At 43.7% G+C, this 22,495-nt stretch overlaps 1 protein-coding gene across 1 annotated transcript in view; it reads right to left on the reverse strand.

The window, feature by feature from the left end:
- The window catches only part of TULP4 (TUB like protein 4), a 190,690-nt gene extending 170,434 nt beyond the window's left edge, over window positions 1-20,256 (reverse strand). Inside the window, exon 1 of the mRNA XM_065931049.1 lies at window positions 20,075-20,256. The gene's annotated coding sequence lies outside the window, so the exon portion shown is untranslated. The remainder of the gene's footprint in view (window positions 1-20,074) is intronic.
- Window positions 20,257-22,495: the final 2,239 nt, after the last annotated feature.

Here is a 22,495-nt window from a genome sequence, read left to right on the forward strand (position 1 = left end):
TCCAGAATGTTTAGAGGAAATAACCAATGACAAAACTCAAATCTAATGTTAACATGACAGAACTATAGGTTAGGAAGAGCTGTGGCAACACTCTGGGGACTCAACACTGGTGAGGTTATAAGTGGCACACACACTCAATACCAGTTCCCCTTTCCAGAAAGTAACCGGGCAATATGCAGAAAGTGACTAAAAACCACAGTGCTAAAGGCAGTTTGGCTAACATGAAGATTAAGCCAAAGATGTTCACCAACAATGTTATTCAACATCACTCTACAAATTCCAAGTGCATTATGACAGGGAAAAAATGTCATACAAAAGAGGAAAGAGGAAAAAATCATCCTTATTTATAAATAATATAATTTTCCATCTGCAAAATAGAATTGAATGAAATTAGTACTATTAAGAGACTTCAGTAAAATGGGAGAACCAAACACATAAGAATCAATTCAAAGTGATGAACGAATCCATGTGTTTACCTAATCCTTCCCTCCCTCAAAGTTCCTTCAAATGATCAAATATAAATGTAACATAAAAATGTTTTCAGGAACTTCCCTGGTGGCCCACAGGTTAGGACGAGTTTCTACTGCTGGGGCACGAGTTTGATTCCTGGTCAGGGAACTAAGACCCCACATGCTGCAAGGTGCAGCCAAAACATGGGGGGGGGGGGGCGGGGGGAAAGGAGGGTCAGAAAAAGTGAAATGTGAAAAGGACAGGTCAGCAGTGCTAGTTAGTTGGGGGTGCACAGCTGCTCCCAGACTGTCTCCCATCTGTGAACGGAGAGGGAATTTGTTCCATTCTTTATCACCTTTACTGACAACACTATAGAGATCAAAGGTGACAATGTTTATAAAAATGCTCTGAAGAATTTACTATGCTTCATAAACTAAAAGGTGGGGTGCCTTGTCAAATTTACAATACTAATTTGATTCTTTCTGGGTTGCCATAATGCACCGCATGAAATTGGCCTTCTTGTAAATGCTTTTCTGTTTTTACAGTATTACTTCTAACTTGCTGTTTTGAAATCACTGAGTCTCCCCAGTCCTCAGAGCATCCCAGCTCTGCAGTTCTAAGAGAGAAGGATGGTTGCACATGTTCTATTTAAGACAAGACATGTCAGAGGCATCCCCCATGGTGTGCAGAAGAGAAAGGTCATATGGAATAAAGGGTTTCCCATAACCCACACGCAGCACTCCCAACTTTCACTCAACAGCAGGGCTCCTTTAGCACTGCTTTAGAATACCAGGGGCTTATAAATCTTTTAAAGCAGTAATAAATGTCCTTCAGAAGGTAGGACACTCAGTAGAGCGAGGGGCATGTCGGACAGAGCAGCCTTCCAGAGGATGTGGTCTTCCACTGCAGCACCATTTACTCAGGTGCTCATCACGTCCTTCCCCACAAAGCCAGAAATACTCACGCTTCCTCACAACCCACATTTTCTGAGGAGGGAAAACCTTTGAGTTTTCATTTTAAATACACTAATAAGTCAAATGGGTAATAAACCACCTTTGTGAGTGATGTGCAAACACAACAGATCCTGCACACTTGAGATGACCAATTCCCAAACCCTCAAATTGCACTATGAACAATTCTCAGGATTATCAGACTGCTCCGTCTTTGTCTTGCAATCACTAGGGGATGCTTTTGAATCTCCTTGGATTAGTGCGTACAGCTTCGCAATTCAGAAGCGTATTCAATCCCAATTTAATTCCAACTCACAGAGGGCTCTCAGATTCATACAGGGGACGACCTACGTGTGTGACCAAACAACTAAGAGGACTGCTATTGTTCAAAACTTCAGAAATCAGTGGGGTACTCTATGTGCCAATGAACCAGTGACCCCAACAAGACAACGACAGCAAAAATGAAAAATCCACTGGTACACCTTGATCTAGTGAATGTGATATAGGAAGATTCAGTTTCACAAGGTTAAAATTACTGGATTTTAGAAAGAAAATTCACAAAAGGATCCCTTCTGATATCAGGGGATCGGGGCCTTAAGCACTGACTCTCCTTGTGTATTAAAAATATAATTTAATTTAAAATATTTTATTTATACTCAGGTTTTCAGGAACATATCTCCCACATCAAGCTACCCCGCTTAATTAAACTTCAGCCACAATTTCTCTGAGTTCAAACAATGCTGACATAAAAACAGGCTATATTTCACTAAAAAAATCTGTTAATAATTCATTTCACTAAAAAAGAAATTTAATTTTTAAAAAGGCAACTCCAGAATTTGTTTAGCAGTTTCATCTCCTCAACTCACCCGATTTTTTTGTTGATAGAGTAGTAGGGGTGGTAGTATTTTGTTTTTATTTCATCTGGGGGTTTATTACTCTGTTTAAATCTGAATGTAAAGTTGCCTAGGCGCATTCACAGCCTAGTTCCATTTTCCATGACCCCTCATCAGCTCTCCCAGGAAATGCTGGAACAGAGAAACACTCTCTAGTCACGACATGAAGAACAGGGGTGTTGGCAGCCATGTTCTGCCACATGAACCGGGGAGTAGAGGACACTGGTCTGTAACAGAGAACTCAGAAGCACTGATGGAAGCTAAGGATGGGGACAAGAAAGCAACAAAGAGCTTCCCAGCCCATCCACAGTGTGTTCCAGTCTCTGGGTCCTGGTCTGTAGTCCAGTTATATCCCTGCAGAGATTCTAGGAGACAGTCCGAAATCCTTCCAGTTGCCTTTCATGTGTGACTGAGTTCACTTAGATCTCTCTTACTTGTAACCAAGAGTCCCCTAACTGACAGCAGACTCCATGGTCCTTTCTGTTGACTGTTTTCAGAGACAAGATAGAAGCCTGCAGGAGGTAGAGGGAACCCAGCAGGGTCTGCAAGTCAGAGGGAGGCAGGCAGCACCTCAGCACCTGTGCTGCTGGCAGTGGGTGAACAGATGACTACCTGCAGCCTCATACCTGCATCCTCAGCGAGCCACCCGAGGTCAGCCCCTCCAGTTAACCAAGTAACGCCAGGCTCAAAGGGAAGTGAGCTATTCCCCACCCACACCCCTGCTTCACAAGAGAACACCATCACAAAGCACTGTGCCTATGGAGCAGAGCCTCCCAGCTGCTAGAACAGCAAAGCCAATCCAGAGAAATGGGGGCACAATACCTCTAACCAACCGAGTCAACTCCCATACAGAAGGGAAGCAAACCCCAGCTGAAAACCAGAGGGACACCCATCAGACAGCATACTGATGGTTTTTACACATAAATTTTGAAAACAGAGAAGAAACACCCACTGGTTCTTATGTATGTCAAAGTACTTGGTGAAAACATGACTGGTTGTGACAGTCACACAACTGTGTAAATGGACTGCCACTGAATTGTACATAATCTAAAGAGCTACAATGGTAAAATATACACTGTGCATGTTTTACCACAATTTAAAACAACCACAAAAAAACACGATACATCAAGAGTCACAGACACAGGCTGAACTCCCCATCCTGTAACAAATACCACGCATGGTGTTACCTGTGACAGTCATGTAAATAACATGTCTCCTTACCGTGGGCAACTCAGGACAGAATTGGGATGACCTGAGAAGTTGTCTGGGTGGGGAGAATAGAGTTGTGGTTTGGGGGAGGTGGGAGTGGGGACTGCTGAACCCAGGCTGCTTTCTCCTAAAATGAGGAGTGATGAAAACTCACTCCACAGTCTATTTCCCCCACCTCTTAAGATCTGATCAGGATGATCTTACTATTTCTAATTCCTAAGTATTTCAACATAAACTCCTCAGAAGTCACTGCTGGTTTCCTATCAGCCACAAACAGATGGCAACCCAGAAGAGTCCTGTTCCCATTATGCCAACTTGGCGGGAGGCTCACCTGCCACCACCTGAAACACTGATCCCTCCCACCTGCACGCAGAAGGCTCCCAAACACAGCTCCAATCCCGCCCAGATGCCCACTGATCAGCATCCTTAAAAGCAGGGGGGGAGTCTCATTACAACCCCACTAATTAATAAACATAAAGAGGGACCACATCGCATCCTAATATGATTACAGGAGACTGCAGCTTTCGTTGCAGTTCCACTCTGCAGTTCAGGCTGGTTCCTGGCCTGATTACACTGGGACGGAATCCAGTTTTCTAATGTATCCATATGTATGAGAATCAGAGCAGATCTTACTCCACCAAACCTGGAGAAAAACCTCTGGAGATATTAAAAGTTCAATTTCAGACACATTAATACATCCTTAACACTTTATTTACAATGAAACCATCCAGGTTGTTTTTATAACTCCAACCAGACTTCTTAGCTGCAATTTTTTTAACTTAAATGATCAAACACTAAGAGAATGAGAGACTGTTCACAAACTATGCCTAATTAGAAAACATGAAAGCTGCCTCTGTGAATGTAGCATGTGTACATACACACACATATACATAAAACTCTGTGTGTGTGTGATATACATACACACACTAGCAAGGAGGTAAAAAAGGAAAAGTAGATTGTTTACTTCATCAGACTCCAAGCAGAGATGCTCCTCTGTTTTGTGGACGCACCTGCTAATCACCAGGGCCTTAACCACTGACTGCTCCTTGCCTGCTCAGCAAATCAAACAGGACTCTTTGGAATGTTAAGCCAAGGTTTTCTTTGGTAGAGGCAGCTTGAATGAACTATAGCTCACGGTTCTCCTGCGACTCTCCAGTAATGAAACCCTTCAAAGGCTCTGCTCCTGCAATAAAGACCAAAACCTTTAAGCATGGGATACAAAGCCCAACACAAAATGGATCTCTTTCACCAAGGCCTGTGCCTTTCCTCAAGGAAGCAATCTCTGATCTTCTGACCAGATCAACTCTCTTCACAACTATGAATGAATGAAACAGTGTATCTTTCGGTACAAGTAACAGATAGTCTCAACTCAGGTTGCCTTATACAATAGGGAAATTTACTTCACATGAACAACAGGGAAATTTATTTTGCATGAGAAGTCCAAAGGCAGTGGGGGCTGGACTCTGAGGAACTCTGCTCTCCTCTCGGCTCTGTCCTCTCCCTGGCACCAGCTTCATGTTTCAGACTGAGGCAACACGGCTGCATCAACTCCAGGCACCACATTCAGCCAGGACCATGCTCAGAAGAAAAGGCCTACCTTTCTTAGCGTTGTCATTTTAAGACTGAGAAGTTTTCCAGAACCTCCTGGTAGAACAGAAGGTCTCATGCTTATCCCCACAGCAGTCACAGCAGTGAGCGGGACCAGCATGACTGGCTGACACAGACCAGGACTAACCCCCATGCTGGGACAGTCACGCAGACAGGGAGGGGATCGGAACAAAGCTCCAGATCCCTTACAAAGGGAAGAAAGGACAGGGGCAGCTGGTTACCAGTCTGAGAGATATGCCGGTTGTCACCAAGAGACACCTCTACTGGCCTCGCCCACCTGTGTCTATAACACCAGTGCCAACAACCTGGAGGGGAGGCCATAGGACAGAAGAGAAGAGATGCAGGCCTTTCGATCAGCAGGTGCGGACTTGTCCCAAGACTTCTGCTTAACAGTTACACGACCATGAGCATACTCCCGGACCTCAGTTTTCTCATAAAATGAAAAATACATGCTTAACCTAATGTGCAGGGTTGCTGTGAAGACCAGACAAAATGGCCAATGTAAAAAAAAAAAAAAAAGGCTTTGTAAAAGCAATGACTGTAACTAAAACTCATAGAAAAAGTCACAAGCCACCAAGAAAAACTCCTCTGAGTGGGGGAGGGTGCGGGGAGGCTAATTCTGGCCAAACTGAAGCAGGTATAATCTACTAATGGACGTGTGCTTTAAAAATTACATTTCTATTGATTTACTTGTGAACTGGGTGGAGGTTTTCCAACGTGACCTACTGATTTTCTCTAAGAGTTGAGATAGAATAGAACAACTCCACAGAGATTGTCAGGGGTCTGCAGAAAACCAGCTCAGGGTCCTCTTCTCAGCTTTTTCTTTGATCCCTTCTCCTCAAGCATGCATGGCAATCACATTCTCACTGCTTTCTAAATCAAAACGCAGGGTGCTGGTGTTTCACAAGTCAGAAAAGGCTGAGAAAATGTGTTTTCAGTCAGAAGAGGGGACTGACTTGAATGCACCGTAGAAGCCAGCGGTCGCCCACGAGAAAGCTCAGCCCCGCTCACGTGAAGGCGTGTGAGTCGTGATGCCTATAGATAGCAAGTGCAGAGGCATCTAAGGCCTCCCTGCTCATGTTATTTTTATCAGGCAGTGTGGGCATGGAGTCATCCAACAAGGTTTGTGTTCTACACCTAATTTCCTGTCTGCCCTCTCCACCTCTGACTTCATTCATCTGTCTCCACTCACGGCTGGGTAGAGATGGGCGAGCAAGCTCCAGAGTCTCAAACCCACTTAAAGAGTAAAACATGTGTTCGTCTATGCCAACCACATTTTTTTCTCATTAGATACAACACCATTTGGGCAATAAAGTTAGAAGACCGGCGGAGCCTAGCACCACAATTCTGGAGGATGAAAGAATGATATTCTGGGCTTACTTTGATGTCAAGGAACTTACAACAATACTTCATGGTGAGGGTGCCTTTCTGAGACTTAAAAAACCAACAACATATGATTATTCACTCCAGTCCAGGCAAAAGAATGAGGTAACAGTGTGAGAGCAAAGACATTCTAGGGAATTGCCATGCAGGGAAACAGTGTGGACAGTTTGAGAGGTATTTCTATGCCGACATGGCCACACAAATGCAGAAGACACTCCCAAGACACACGCTTCCTAGGGGCAGGTGTGTCTAATAAGACTGACGATCAAGAGTATTTTCCCTCGGGCTTCCCTGGTGGCTCAGGGGTAAAGAATCCACCCACAATGTGGGAGACCTGGATTCGATCCCTGACTCAGGAAGACTCCACACACTGCAGAGTAACTCAGCCAAGGTACCACAACTTCTGAGCCTGTGTCCTAGAGTCCACGTGCTGCAACTACTGAGGCCTGCACACCGCAACTCCAGAGTAGTGCCCAGTCACCACAACTGGAGAAAACCTGCACGCAGCAGCGGAGACCCAGCACAGCCAAAAATAAATTTTTTAAAAAAAGAATATTTTTCATCTAAATTATGGTGTGTGAAAGAATTCTGTAAACCATAAAGCTGCCACATTTCACACAAGTGCAGGGTCTGGAGCTCACCTACTCCACAGAACACACTGCCATGTGTGGTCCTGCCTCTTCAAAACTCTCCCTTCTTAAGCAGCGTGATACCCTGGGAAGGACATCATTGAAAACACTGGTGCAACTGGAAGGAAATCTGGAGCTTAAGTTAATGACAACGCACTTGCACTGATGTTAACTTCTTAGTGTTGACAAATTCTCTGTATTTCTATAGGATGGTAACATTAGAGGAAGCTGGGTGAAGAGCCTGAGGAACTCTCTGTACAAAGTATCTTTGTACCTTTTCTGTAAATCCAAGATTATTATTTCAAGATTAAAAGCTTAAAGTTTAAAACAACTGACTGCTTTATTAAAAGAAAGAAAAGCACTCCACAGGTAAAGACTTTCTAAGCAAATGATCAAAGCAGAAACTATGGTAAAAAGATAGATTTGACTACAAAGAAAATTTGAACTTTTATACATAAAATGTACTAGGAACAGAGTTGGAACTGAAAGGCAACCAAGAAACGAGGAAATCATTTATAAACAAGAAGAGGGATACATATACAGAACACAGTAAACTTTTTTTTAATTAAAAGAAAGAAAAGGCCACATGCCTAAGTGCTCCATCTGCTTTCACACAACTCAAACCTGTATGTCCAAACTCGAATCTGGGCTCCTTAAACCACATGTTTTCCCCATTCCACTCATCACCTCTGACCACCATAGCCCCCACACCTGGGGGCTCTGCTATAGAAAGCAGGACTTCAGTGCAGCCTTCCCCATAAGCAGTGAACTCCGTTTAACTTCTTACACCACTCCCAACCAAAGTATCCTTCTAGAATCCACGACTCTTTTCTTCTATGAGCTCAATATGTTAAGGCTACCTGCCTGGGGCCCATAATAATGAAAATGAGTCCAACCACAACCAGAAGAGGGAATCCTGAGAGAAGACTAAGGTGTGCAAAGACCTCCACAGGTCAAAACCAGAATCAAATTTCAGCACCAGCCAATCAGAAAAAAAGGAATCAGAAAAGCATTCACCACAGGTGGGCAGTGGCTTCCCACCTGGAGCCCCATTTATCTGGACTTCTAGAGAGACTCACATATTCAAAGAAAAGCATCTTTTTAAAAATAAAATATAGCTACAATTCAGCAGTTTACATTAGAACCAACTTATCTTAGTAATCTTTTGGTTGTTGCTATTTTTGTGCTTTTAAATTTAGAAGGGGACTAGAAAATTTGAAGAAAGAATATATTTCTTTTGAGATGTCCCCAGGACTTCCCTGGTGGTTCAGTAGTTAAGAATCCACCTGCCAGTGCAGGGGACATAGGCTTGATCCCTGGTCGGGGAAGATCCCACATGCCGCAGGGTTCTAAGTCCATGAGCCACAACTACTGAGCCCACATGCTCTAGAGCCCATGCTCAGCAACATGAGAAGCCACAGCAATGAGAGGCCCTCAAACTGCAACGAAGACTGAGGACAGCCAAAAGTCAATCAGTAAGCAAACTTTTTCTAAAAAGATGTCCTCATATATGCATAGTTTATATTATGTCAGAATTAGAATCATATTAAGAATTAATTTAAGTCATATTATCATATTAAAATTAAGCAAAAAGAACACTGAAGTTTCACACATAAAACAGTACAGAGGTCAAGAAACAAGATACTTTTCATACAACAGTGTGATCATGATTAAAACCACTAGATAAAAATTCAGGAGCTGCTTTCCACAGCTGCTGCTAAGATGCTCCATCCTTCGGAGGAAGTTCAAGCTGTGCTAGGGTGAAGCCCTCACTTCAGCCAGTAACTAGCACCTCGCCCGGCAGCCCCCTCAATACTCTCCCGCACAGTGGCCTCCGTCTTGGAGCTCGCCTGCATCTACTAGGCCCTCATCCTGCACAACAAAGAAGTGATGGTCACAGAGGGCAAGATCAATGCCCTCGTTAAAGCAGCCGGTGTAAACACTGGCCCTTCCTCACCAGGCTTGTTTGCTAAGGCTTTGGCCAGTGTCAACATCAGGGACCTCACCTGCAAGGTGGGGGCTAGTGGACCTGCCCCAGCAGCTGGTGCTCCACCAGCGGGAGGTCCTTCCCCCTCCACCCCTGCTGTCCCCGGGTGAGGACAAGAAAGCAGAAGCCCAGAAAAGAATCTGAAGAGTCTGACTATGCCATGGGCTCTGGTCTTTTTGACTAAACACATACAATAAAAGGCTGACTTCTTTACCAAAAAAAAAAAAAAGAAAAAAAGGAGCTAAAAGTCTGCATCCAAGTTGATTATATTCTCCAATATAAGATAAAATATAATTATATTATATATTGATATATAACCTTCTGCAGACCTTCTGTTGTGCTACTTACCTAGAATTTCCTATGCTATGAGGTGGTTCACTTCTCAAAATAACACTAAGTACTTAAGACAGTGCTTAAGGCGAGATAGATACAAAGAGAGGAGAAGAATTTTTTTTTTTTTTTTTTTGAGAGGAGAAGAATTAAACTCAACCTTAGCTTCTGGAAGCTTATTCATGATCTAATCTATGAATGAGTCCAAGCCCCTCAGCATGCCTCCTTCCTCAGACATTTCACCTTGGGTTCATGTTACTGCTCATCACCACCAAAGGAGGCTCAACTCAAACCAAATGTGCTAGTCATTTACCATCGAGTAAAAGGACTGATGATAACTGCCCAGAATTAAAGGGTGAAGTACTGGCTTAAATTGACCTCCAGTGATTGTTGGTACCATTCACGTGACAGTGCTTACCTCCCCTCCACAAACTTTCAGCTGTCTTGCATACACCAGAGAAATAGCTCCATTCCCCAAAGCCAAGCATGTGCCTCTTTCTGTGTATTGCCAAAGAGAAAACCTTCACCATCTCAACATAGGAGAAGGACAGCCAAGGAGACTCCATTTCTATGACCATTAACCAGTGGAGACCACCATCATTTGCAAATCACAGTCAGCAAAGAAGGGGAAGGCAAAGGGGGTATTCCAGGCTCTCAGAATTAAGAACAATACACCATTTCTGAACCATGGGTCACTGCTGAGGCTTCTCTACTTATTTACAATAAATTTATTAGACTAAATTCATAGAAAGCCAATTCCAAAGCACCTCATAAACATTACTGTTTCTATACATACTTCTGTAAAGAAAAGCGTTTTTTGCCTAGGAGGGACCTACAATGGAGGGTACTTAAGGTTTCTCTATCCCATTGCTTGCAGATCAATATATGTAAGATACACGTCCTATTCACTTTGTGTATGCATGCTATGTCACTTCAGTAGTGTGCAACTCTTCACGAACCCTTTGGGCTGTAGCCCACTAGGCTCCTCTGTCCATGAGATTCTCCAGGCAAGAATACTGGAGAGGGTTGCCATTTCCTCCTCCAGTGGACCTTTCCAACCCAGGGATTGAATCTGCGTCTCTAACATCTCCTGCATCGGCTGACGGGTTCTTTACCACTAGCGCCACCTGGGAAGCCCCCTATTTACTATGCTGTATTACAAAATTTTTCAAAACAACATTAATGAGTTGATCAAAAACCTAAAGAATTCTATTCCATACAGCACTGTAATCACACAGCTTGTTAATCATCCAGAAAAGGTTCAGTACTGATGAGTTAAAGGTTGACATAATTAGATAAAGTTGAATTATGGTGATAATTTGTGGACTTCATATATCAGCACTTTACTCTCCACTTATAACAGAGATCTGGGCTGTCATGGCTGTAAGAATGGTAAGGAGGAGGGAGATGCAAAATCAAACACAACCAGGATGCTATAAATTCAAAAAGGTTGGGAACTGATGCTCGAGTAAGCCACAATGGTTAGATTCTGGGCAGCACCTCAATCCGACACAACTTAATTTATTTCCAAATCCCTCAGAATCACCGTTGGGTGAGGAGACAAAACAATGTGTGTGACATTTACATACTCCATCGAAGTTTTAAAAATTATTACTACTGGAATAAGCAAACTGTGAGCTATCTTTTACTAAGAGTTGCTGTGTTTTATTCCAAACATTTCAAATATTACAGAATTTATTTCATCATTCAGATATCAGAAAATTCTAAAAAGTTAATTTCCTACATAGGAAGCACAGACTGGGTTTCTCATTTCATGGGCCATGGGTTTCGCATTTCTCATTGCCATCTTTATAGCAAGCACAAAAATGAAAAGGATTCAAACTACTAGTAGGCACTGGAAAACGTGACATGAGTTAAGCCACATTCACCCACCTACCCGTCCCATTATCCAACCTCCTTAAACTCCTTTTCCTCACGTAAGTTAATTCCAGGTATGACTTTTTTAAAGACATTCTTATATATGACAGATGGTAATACACAAATTTTCTGATGTTTAACATTTACATACAGTAACTGAAATGTCAGCTGAAATGTCAGCTCTGGGTGTGCAGGCTTTTCATCCACAGCATTAGCCTAACTTCTTATCACGCATGTTCTGATATTCTAACCGTTGGAGCTGAATTTGCCCATCCAGCTAAGAGGCTGTCTGAAGCTTAAGAAACTGATTTATGGGTGAGGATGAGTCTATATATTCTTAGCATATGGTACCATCACTAGTGATCAACTTTTCAGGAATATTATAACTATTCCAGTACTAACTATTCCAGTACTAACTATTCATGGAGAGGACCTCGTGGAGGGCCTCTGACAACACTATTTTGTCACGGCTATCACTGACAGTGCCATGTGTTTCCCTAGGACAGTATCATATACTCTTAAAAGCCAAAGATGAAGGAAAGCTAAGTATGGGGACAACAACACAGTACTCAAAGTATGTTCTACATAAGACTCTTGATTTCTCTTGCCAGAGGCTAAAAATTAACAGACACACATCATGTATAACTGCCTCAGAAGTCTAAACTAATCTTCCCTTTATTGTTTGCAAGAAACTGGTCAAAGAAACATTCAATTTGGATGAAAAAAATCTGAACCCAGTGACATTTGTCTGTATCTAAGTAGAATTTGAAAACAATGAGCAAAACTTTTAGAAGGCAGATACCAAAGAGCCTGTAAAATTGAGTGTCCCAACTAGTAAAAAGCTTGGGATCAACAGCTGAGACTTAGCTGAGGCTGTCATAAAAATTATTTCTGAAAAAGGCCAACTTCTTAGTCTTAATCATACATGAACAGATATCATACAACAAAAACTTTAACCCGGGAGCTCTACCATGCCCATTCCAAACAGGGAGAAAATGTCCAAGTATTAAGACTACCAGAAAAGAAACAGCATAAATAACAGTAACAACATAGTAACTTCTATTATGCATTTCCAAATTCTTTCACATCCATTAAGGTCTAAATTAAGTCTTTAATTTTTAAAAAGTGAGAACTTATGAATCTTAAACTGTAGTGTGTGTTATCTTTCTCAAATCTCTTTCCATGTTGACTCTAATTGTGCTTTTGATTAAAAATAGTAACAGTGAGAAAGATGTTCAAGTAAGGCTGTATTATCTGCACAGACCTTTCCACACCTACAAAATAATTTTCCACACTCTACAACCTACTATTCCATTACTACTGGAGATTTTCCATAAACACTACTTTTCCATTCTATTCTAAAAACACTCTTTCTCTGAAAGGTGGGTATCCTTGTCACCACACAAATGCAAAGACTTCTATTTCTGCTTACTGACATGAGCGAAATATACCTCATTTTGAATTAACCACATTTAAAGGGAAAACAGCATAACTTTTAAAATCCATGAATAACCCAAAATTTTAATTCTGACCCACTATTTTCTATGAAAGACAGAAATCAAACAGAAGTGATCCACTTGTATAGGTTCTAACATGACAAAACAAAAGCTAAAAGGAAAAGAAAGACCAAGTTTATCAGAGTTTGTAGTCTTTGATGGAGATGTAGTAATTAATTCAATGTTTCTGAGCAAAGAATGTATTTAATTTTACCTGAATGTGTGGTGGTGGTTTAGTCACTAAGTCGTGTCAGACTCTTGTAGCTCCATGGAGTGTAGCCTGCCAGGCTCCTCTGTCCATAGGATTTCCCAGGCAAGAATACTGGAGTTGCCATTTCCTTCTGTAGGAGATCGAACCTGAGTCTCTTGTGTCTCCTGCATTGGCAGGCAGGTTCTTTACCACTAGCGACACTTGGGCAGCCCCACTTGAATGTGTAGCAGGTGTCTATCTCCTTGTCTTCCTGGAATCATCCCTTTCTTTAGTTAAAAAAAGTACTCCAACTTACCTTTGATTCAGTTAAGTCTCTCAGTCCTGTCCAATTCTTTGCGACACCATGGACTGCAGCACGCCACACTTCCCTGTCCATCACCAACTCCTGGAGTTTCCCCAGACTCATGTCCATTGAGTTGGTGATGCCATCCAACCATCTCATCCTTTGTTGTCCCCTTCTCCTCCTGCCTTCAATCTTTCCCAGCAGCAGGGTCTTTACCAATGACTCAGTTCTTTGCAACAGCTGGCCAAAATACTGGAGCTTCAGCTTCAGCATCAGTCCTTCCAATGAATATTTAGGACTGATTTCCTTTAGGATGGACTGATTGGATCTCCGTGCAGTCCAAGGGACTCTCAAAAGTCTTCTCCAAAAAAAAAAAAAAAAGTCTTCTCCAACACCACAGTGCAAAAGCATCAATTCTTCAGCGGTCAGCTTTCTTTATAGTCCAACTCTCACATCCATACAGGACTACTGGAAAAACCATAGCTTTATCTATGCAGACCTTTGTGGGCAAAGTGATGTCTCTGCTTTTTAATACGCTGTCTAGGTTTGTCATAGCTTTTCTTCCCCGGGAGCAAGCGTCTTTTAATTTCATGGCTGCAGTCACCAACTGCAGTGATTTTGGAGCCCAAGAAAATAAAGTCTGTCATTGCTTCCATTGTCTCCCCATTTATTTGCAATGAAGTGATGGGACCAGATGCCATGATCTTAGTTTTTTGAATGTTGAGTTTTAAACCAGCTTTTTCACTCTCCTCTTTCACTTTCATCAAGCAGCTTTCCTACCTTATGATTCCTGGACTCTAAAAACAAGTTCCATCTTTGTGGTGCTGTCAACTTTGAGCAACTGACAAATTACCTAACAAGGCCGATCATATTCTCTCTCCAGGAAAATGAAATCTTATGACACTAGAATGAAATCAGTGGGTGTTGTCTTCAAGACCATGGCACCTGAAACAGATTGCTCACTAAGTGGTCCCTGAAGCCTAGATTCTCATAGGTATGATTCTTGGCCTCCAAAGCCTAGTTGTCCAGCATTTTCTATGCCTATAGTTCTGTAACCTCTCTTTTTCACTCAATAATTTATAATGCCCATCTTTCCAGACTGGTTAAAACAGACTTATATCACTATTTTCAATGGCTGCATGCAAAGTACTCTAATCAGTTCTTTACTCAGATTATTTACTAAATAACTGCACTCAGTAAATAGTTCTTACTATATACATATCTTTGTTAACTTTTCCTATTATTTTTCAGGATAAATTCCTAAATATGGAATTGCTGAGTTAAATGTGAATTTTACGTTCTGATACATAACAGTTGCTATTGTGGGCTTCCCCTGTGGCTCAGATGGTAAAGAATCTGCCTGCAATGCAGGAGACCCAGGTTCAATCCCTGGGTCAGGAAGATCCCCTGGGGAAGTGCATGTCTACCCATTCCAGTATTCCTGCCTGGAGAATTCCAAGACAGAGGAGCCTGGCGGGCTGCAGTCCATGGGATCACAAAGAGTCGGACATGACTGAGTGACTAACACTCTACACTCTACGTGGCTATTTAGAATGAGTGTATCAGTTTATAAATCTACTTATAAATCTGACCAAGAGTACACACTTCCTTCATTTTCACCAGCACTGAGAATTACTATCATCCTTATTCCCATTCCAAACTGGGAAATGCCCAAATATTAAGACTACCTACCAAGAGGAGGCATACCAGAAGTAATCATAATAATATAATACCTTATATCAAGCTTTACCAAATTGTTTCACATCCATTAAGGTCTAAATCGAGTCTAAATTATATTGCCAATATAATCATTGAAAAATGGTGTCTTAGTTGGCTCAGACTGCCATTAAAAAATATCATAGTCTGGGGTGGCTTAAACAACAGAAACTTATTTCTCACAATTCTGGAGGCTGAAAACTCTTAAGATTAAGACTCCAAGGTAGATTTCATTTGAGACTCTTCTCTTGACTGCTAAATGGCTGCCATCTGGCTATAGGATCAAATGACCCCTTCTTTATGCATGGTGGGGGGCGGGAAAGGAAATGTTGCAGAAAGGGTTAGTGAGCTCTCTGAGTGTCTCTCTTCTTATAAAGGTACTAATCCCATCATGAGGACTCCATCCTAACCCTAATTACCTCCCAAAGGCCCCACCTCCACATACCAGCACACTGGGGGACAGGGTTTCAACATAAGAATTTGAGGGAGAAACATTTGGTTTATTACAAATGGTACCGTATTTTTGCTTTTTTTTTTTTTTTTGGCAGCAGTGCATGGAATATGGGATCTTAGTTCCCCAACCAGAAATCAAGCCTGTGCCCCCTGTATTGGGAGTGCCAGGAAAGTCCCTTATTTTTGCTTTTAATTTCATTTCTTTAATTACTAGAAAAATTGAATATATTTATTGATCATTTACTTTCCCTTCCCTTGGAACAGGAAGAGTACAGGATGAGCCTGGAATGTTTCGTCACACCAGAAAGCAAGAAAGCTACTACAGGCCACTGGAGGTGTGTCGTAAGGACTCAGAGCCAACCTGAATACGTCTATCTGACTAGAGGTACAGCAACAATTTGAGCAACAGAAGGACAGTAATTGAAATGAACTCAAACACATCATATACACTAAAACAGACAAGTTCATAAAGATTCTCAGAAAAAGAAGAAAAGAAAGACAGAAAAGAACCCTCCTCCATTCCCACTGGAGCATGTCAGGGAACTAACGCATGATTTTAAAAAGTGGTATGCTAAGGTGCTTCAGTCATGTCCAGTTCTTTGTGACCCCATGGACTGTAGCCTGTCAGGCTCCTCTGTCCATGGGATTCTCCAGGCAAGAATACTGGAGTGGGTTGTCAAGCCCTCCTCCAGGGGATCTTCTCGACCCAGGGACATCTTCTGCATGGCAGCCAGGTTCTTTACCACTAGCGCCACCTGGGAAGCCCTAGAAAGTGGTAAACAAAGGGAAATAAACCTTCCTATACAATCTATAGGACTTCCCTCATAGCTCAGTCAGTAAAGAATCTGTCTACAATGCAGGTCGAGACCCAGGTTCAATTCCTAGGTCAGGAGGACCCTCTGGGGAAGGAAATGGCAACCCACTCCAGTATTCCTGGAGAATACTATGGACAGAGGAGCCTGGCAGTCTACGGTCGATGGGGTCTCAAGAGTCAGACATGACTTAGCAACTAAACCACCACCACCACCACCATATAATCTATACCTCAGGACAAGCACTTCATATTCCTCCATATACATCATCACTATAATATTAGGTGGGAAACAAAAACATCACCTGCATCAGTTGCAAATTTCAGAAAGATACACCATATGTCACTATGCACGTGGAAGCGAAATTACAGGACCCACCAAGGATATAATGTACATCTTAGCTTTATCCCCCACCTTTCCTATATTTTTAAAGGTACTGAGCACTAGAAAAACAACTAATCTGATTTTGTTTTAATTAAACAAAGGTATCTATAATTTTCAGTGAGAGCTCTTGATCACCATAAAAGCACCTCGGTTGCTAACGTTCAGTGTTAAAATTTAGAATATTTATAAACAAAATGTAGTATATACATACAACGGAATATTATTCAGCCTTAAAAAGGAAGTAGTGGATGAACCCTGAGAACATGCAAAGTGAAATAAGCCAATCACAAAGGGACAATTACTGGATGATCCCACTTATATGAAGGACCTAAAGTAGTCAAACACTTAGAGAAAGAAAGTAGAAGGGTGGTGGTCAGGAGTAGGGGGAGGAGAAGGACGGACCAGGATGGGAAGTTAATGGATACAAGTTTCCGTTCAGGAAGATTAATAAGTTCTGGAGATGCTGGTGGTGATGGCTGCACAACAAAGTGAAAGTACTTAATGTCACTGATCTTACATTTAAAAATGCTTAACATAGTAAATTTTATATTATGCATATTTCACCACAAAAAACTTAGAATGTTTAATATGTTTAAAAGTTTAGTTAACTAAATTAACATTATCCCAGCCAAATTAAAAGACATTTGACATTTGAATTACATATTCCCTGCAGTCTCACTAAGGGCAAATGTACAATTTGGGGAAAGCTTTTGGTAATACTGAAAATACTTCCCAGGGTCCTAACTAGGGACCAATGAAATAAGTAAATCAAGACATTTCATAACGGAAGTTTTACTCAGTTTTTTTAATGCATGTGATGAACCACATGCATAGTTGGGTCACTCAATCTATCTTCAGTCTTTCTCCATCTACAGAAGAGAACAGGAAAGAGTCTATAATTGATATTGTAAATGCAGTGAAACAGATGAAGAACAATGTCCAAGCCTAGCCTTGTGCACAGTAGGCACTCGAAAAACCTTCTAGAAAAGCGAATATTCAGTGAACCTTCAGCAAGATCAAAAGACCACCTGGGCTTCTCTTTCAGACCTCCGAGACCATCACAGCAAGAGTGCTGAAATGCATCCTGAAAGAAGGCTGCTGTGTTGTCATTGTTCTTTCCTTACTGGGGAATCTCAGCATCAGTGTTGGATGGTTCAGTGTAAAACAGGTTTCATGAATCTCGTATCCTTTCATGGATTAAAAAAACCTTTTTTTCCAGCGTTTTGGTGGTGTTGTTCATTAAGTCATCTCTGACTCTTTGCCACCAGATGGATGGCATCTCGCCAGGCTCCTCTGCCCTTCACTATCTCCTGGAGTTTGCTCATGTCCACTAAGTCAGTGATGCTATCTAGCCATCTCATCCAATGCCACCCTCTTATCCTTTTGCTTTCAATCTTTCCCAGCATTGGGGTCTTTTCCAATGAGTCAGTTCTTGGCATCAGGTGGCCAAAGTATGGAGTTGTGGTGGGGAAAACATAAATAATCAAACTGCCACTTGCACAGCTCCATATGAAAACTAGAAGTTCAATATGATACATCTTTTCTAAATGAAGTCAGTTTTAAAATAAACAGTGGTAAATTCATTACTATTTCTCAGTCACAGTAAGTACTGGCTCTCTACTCTTCTCCCAGGTCATAAAGCTCCACTGTGTTAAAAAAAAAAAAAAAAATCCCCCTATGTATCTCCCTATATCCTTAACTCATCATTACACACTTCTAACTCTAGAGGTCAACACCTCTCCCAATCACATGGAAACACTGCTACTTTCACAGCCCTTACTAAAATAGAGCACTTAAAATTCTCCAAGGAAATTCACATCCTCCAACCACTCTCACACAAGCTAAGTACTATGCCATAATTGAGGAACTAAACAGTAGATTTTGCTATACAAATTTATTCATATACTTACATGCACAACAGTAAACTATCAAGAAATAAGAAGGGACAGTTGAGATCCCCTTAACACAAGCCCTGGCTATCACTGTACAATGTTCAGATCAGCCGCCAAACCACCCTGCGAGATCGCCAGTCCAGGAGGCCGCCTCCTGTTTGCAGCGGCTAGGCGCAAGGTGCCCTGTCACTTCACATCCATCCCAACGCCAAACCCCAGCAAACCGAGCTGCCGGGATCCAGGGGTGAACCTCCTCCAGGGCCACAGCGCCACTCCCAGTGGCCCTGCCTGCAAGAACTCAACTCCAACGAATGCATACCTGAGACACAATGCAAGGGACCCCCAGGTGAATTTTCACATTCTGCAAAACCTCAGTAACAAATTATTTTCCCTGCTTTTTTTTTTTTTTTAAAGAACCTGCCCGACTAGGTATCCTTAAGGTGCTGCTGCACTACTGCAAAAATACAAGAGGAGGAGAGCCCTCAAGGGGGAGAAACCCAGGGCGGAGCTCCCTGTAAGGGGAGCTGACTGTCCACAAGGAGAAGTGTTCCAAGACTTTCTGGTCACCATGGCCCTTTAGCAGGTAAGTCACATCCGCCCCCGACAGGGCTGGGTCACCCTAATTTCCTTCCACAAGGCGAGAAGAACCTCACCTTTCCAACCTTGAAGTGGTGTGACGAGGAAAAGTAAGACACCTCTCCCTACTGGCCCAGACGGGTCAAACTTCAGAGGCGGCATCCTGCACTTTGTTTTTAAGCGCAGGCAAGAGGGGAAGAAGGGTTGGCGTTCGGAGCGGAATCCCCGTGATTTGCCAGAGGAAACGGCACCGACCAGACAGCACACGCGCCAGCCTTCCCATGCAGCTGCCACGACAGGTGACCGGGCCGCTTTGCAGACTCCCCCGCTCGCTCCGGGGGCTTCACGGAAGTGGGGGGCGGGGGTGAAAGGTGGGCAAGAGGCCGGGAGGGAAATCCACTCGGTCCAGACGCCGGGGAGGAAGAAGGTCCGCACCGTGTCCCCTGGGGGAACCGTTTTAAGGGGTTTTCTGTCTCCACGATTCAGGGGGAAAAAAAAATGGCTCCAAGCCAAACGCCTCCTGATTTACACACACAAACACACACACACACACACACACAACCACACACACCCACTCACGCGCGCGCGCACCCAGCTCCTCTATCGCCCCATTTTTCTGAGACAACTGAAACAAAAGGCTCAAACCGCTAAACGGCAGCCAGCGCCGCCCGGAGTCCGGGTGTCGGCCACCGTCTCCCCACCGCGCCCTCCGGAGAGCCCACGGCGGGGGCCCGCCCGCCGCGCCCCGGCCCTCCCGCCCGAGGCGCCCCGGCAGAGGGGCCAGGCCGGGGGCCCCGAGCGCCCGCCCCGGCTCCCGAGGGCGCTCCGGCCGGCGGTCGGGGCCCGCCGCCGCCGCCGCCGCCGCCTCCTCCCCGCGAGGGCGGCAGCGCCCCGGGCCGGGACGGCGGTGACAACAGCCCCGCGTCCACCTCACCTCCGGGTGCCGGTGGCGGCGGCCCCGCGCTCCTCCGCGCCTCCGCCTCCAGCAGCCCCGCGCCGCCGCCAGCCGCCGCCAACCGCCGCCAGCCGCCGCCGCCGCCAGCCGCCTCCCCTCAGCGTCTCCGCCGAGTCTCCGCCTCCCTCAGCAGCCGCCGCCGCCGTTACCGCCGCCGCCGTTGGGCCCGGCTCTGCGCCACGTGACCGCGCCACGTGACCCAGAGCGGCTGGCAGGCACCGCCCCCGGCCGGCCTCGCGCCCTCGCGCGCCCCCCGCCCCCCCGCCGGGGACCCGCGTCCAGACCGTTAACGCACGCCGGCTCCGGGCTGAGGGGCGCCGCCGGCCTCGCCAGCCTGGCCTCGCGCTCTGCCGCGGCTCCTCTGCCGCCTGCCGCCAACGCGCGGAGCCCCGGTCTCCGCAGACTCGCCGGCCCCCGCCCCTCACACTCACGGGCGCTCCCTCAGCTCACACACGCACCCCCGAACACCCACCGGCGCGCGCACTCAAGCCCCACGCACGTGTCACACGCGCACATCCCGCAGCCCGCCTCCCAACTGTCACACCGCCTGGGCAGCAGCGAAAACAGCGGGGACCTAGTCCAGTCAACCCGCTCCCTTGAGGGACTCCTTCCTAAGCCGGGAACGGAATAGGGTCGAGTGCTGTCCCAACTTCGTTTGAGCCGGACGTGGATGTCACACTCGGTCTGCAGTTGAAAGTCTCGAGAAAGCGCACGTTGCTTTTTGCAGGGAGCCACCGTCTGTCTTCATGAAAACAGTCACTGAAGTGCCTTTGAATGGTGATAATCTCAGAAATATTGTATCTCTTTTTTTCAGTGGGTCTTATGGGGAAAAGACTGGATAGCTTCATTTTAACTCACACAGAGAAGCATCCAGAGCCTTTCCCCCGCTCTTTAATTGATGTCCAGCTAGGAACAGAAAGTTGACACACCTGTCCTTCATTTTCCATCACGTACACAGAAATAGCGTTGATGGTTATGTGACTGTTTACGTATGTGTAGTTTTAAAAAAAAAACAACAGATGAGAGTGGCATCCTTTTTATTTGAGGCTTGCGTGCATGCATAGTCTGCTCAGTCGTGTCCGAACATGCCTTATATAATAAAATGTAGCAGCCAATCTTTACACGCCTTCCCCACTTTCTTCGATTTTTGCCTATTTGCCAAATTTTTCAAATCAGCTTCAGCTTTAAGAATTCTGGCGTCTGTGATTTTCTGGTTATCAGAAAAGTTGGACTAGAGTCTTTAAACTCTGAAATTCCGTGCCTATGATTTTGCAAATGTTGACAAGTGCTGCCTAGATTGTTTTAATTTTTTTAAATTTTTAAACAATATTTGCCCCACCAGCATATGCACATAAGTAAAATGTGTTCAAGAGAAGTATGAGCATGATTTAATCACATTTTCTAACATCTCTAAAATTCATTTTGAAACCTTTTAGAAGTAAAACTACATTTAAGTCTTAGAATACCTTAAACATAAAAGATAATACCCATTTAATGAAATGAGTATTATGCTTCAACTGAGGGCTAAATTTTATACTAAAGTCTGTGGAGCAACCAAAGGAGGTATATACAATATGGCCCTTACTCTCAAAATGTACAGCCTCTAACCATAATTATTTAAAATATATACATTTTTAAAAAATAATAAAATATATACATTTTTAAAAAGTCTGTTTCTCTTTCTCTCTCTCTCTCTCTCTCTCTCTCTCACACACACACACACACACACACACAAGAGTGTGTGTGCGCACTAACTTGGATCAGGCAATCAGGACCTGGAGAAAATTTTGAAAAACATGACCCTGACTGTTAGACCTTAAAGAATTAGCAAAAGGAGAAAAGATGAAAATATGCAGTTGAAGAACTTTCTTGACTTAACAAATGCAAAGAATGTAACAGTCTAACAATGATTTAACGCACCATTAAGACTGAACAACCTGGGTGTTCTTTCTTCTGCAAAATGAAAAAAATGTTAACCTTGAAACCACTCTCCTCATAATACTATAGTTTTCCTTATGGCTCACATGTACAAATTCTCTTTTATGCTAGCACTGTTGGGCACACATACAGCCAGCTCTCAGCAAAACTGCAAAGTCTCCCAGGTCTGTCTTCCACCTCTGTAGTTTCCCACTGTGTGAACAGTGATTTGAATGGTCTTCGAAGCAAGTATCTTCATAGAAGTCCTGCTTCTACCACTTAGGAACAAGTGTTAACAAGAACAATATGCTTAACACTGTTTCTTTAACAGTACATTCAAGTAACAGCGTCTACCTCACAGGACTGCTGAAAGAATTAAATGAAATAATTTATGTAAAGCACTTAGTATAATGCCTGATACATAAAATAGGTACTCAACCCAAAATAATAGCTCAGGTTTATTAAATACTTATTACAAGCCAA

Source organism: Muntiacus reevesi, chromosome 3, assembly GCF_963930625.1.
Source record: "Muntiacus reevesi chromosome 3, mMunRee1.1, whole genome shotgun sequence".
In the NCBI taxonomy this organism is placed as follows: Eukaryota; Metazoa; Chordata; class Mammalia; order Artiodactyla; family Cervidae; genus Muntiacus; species Muntiacus reevesi.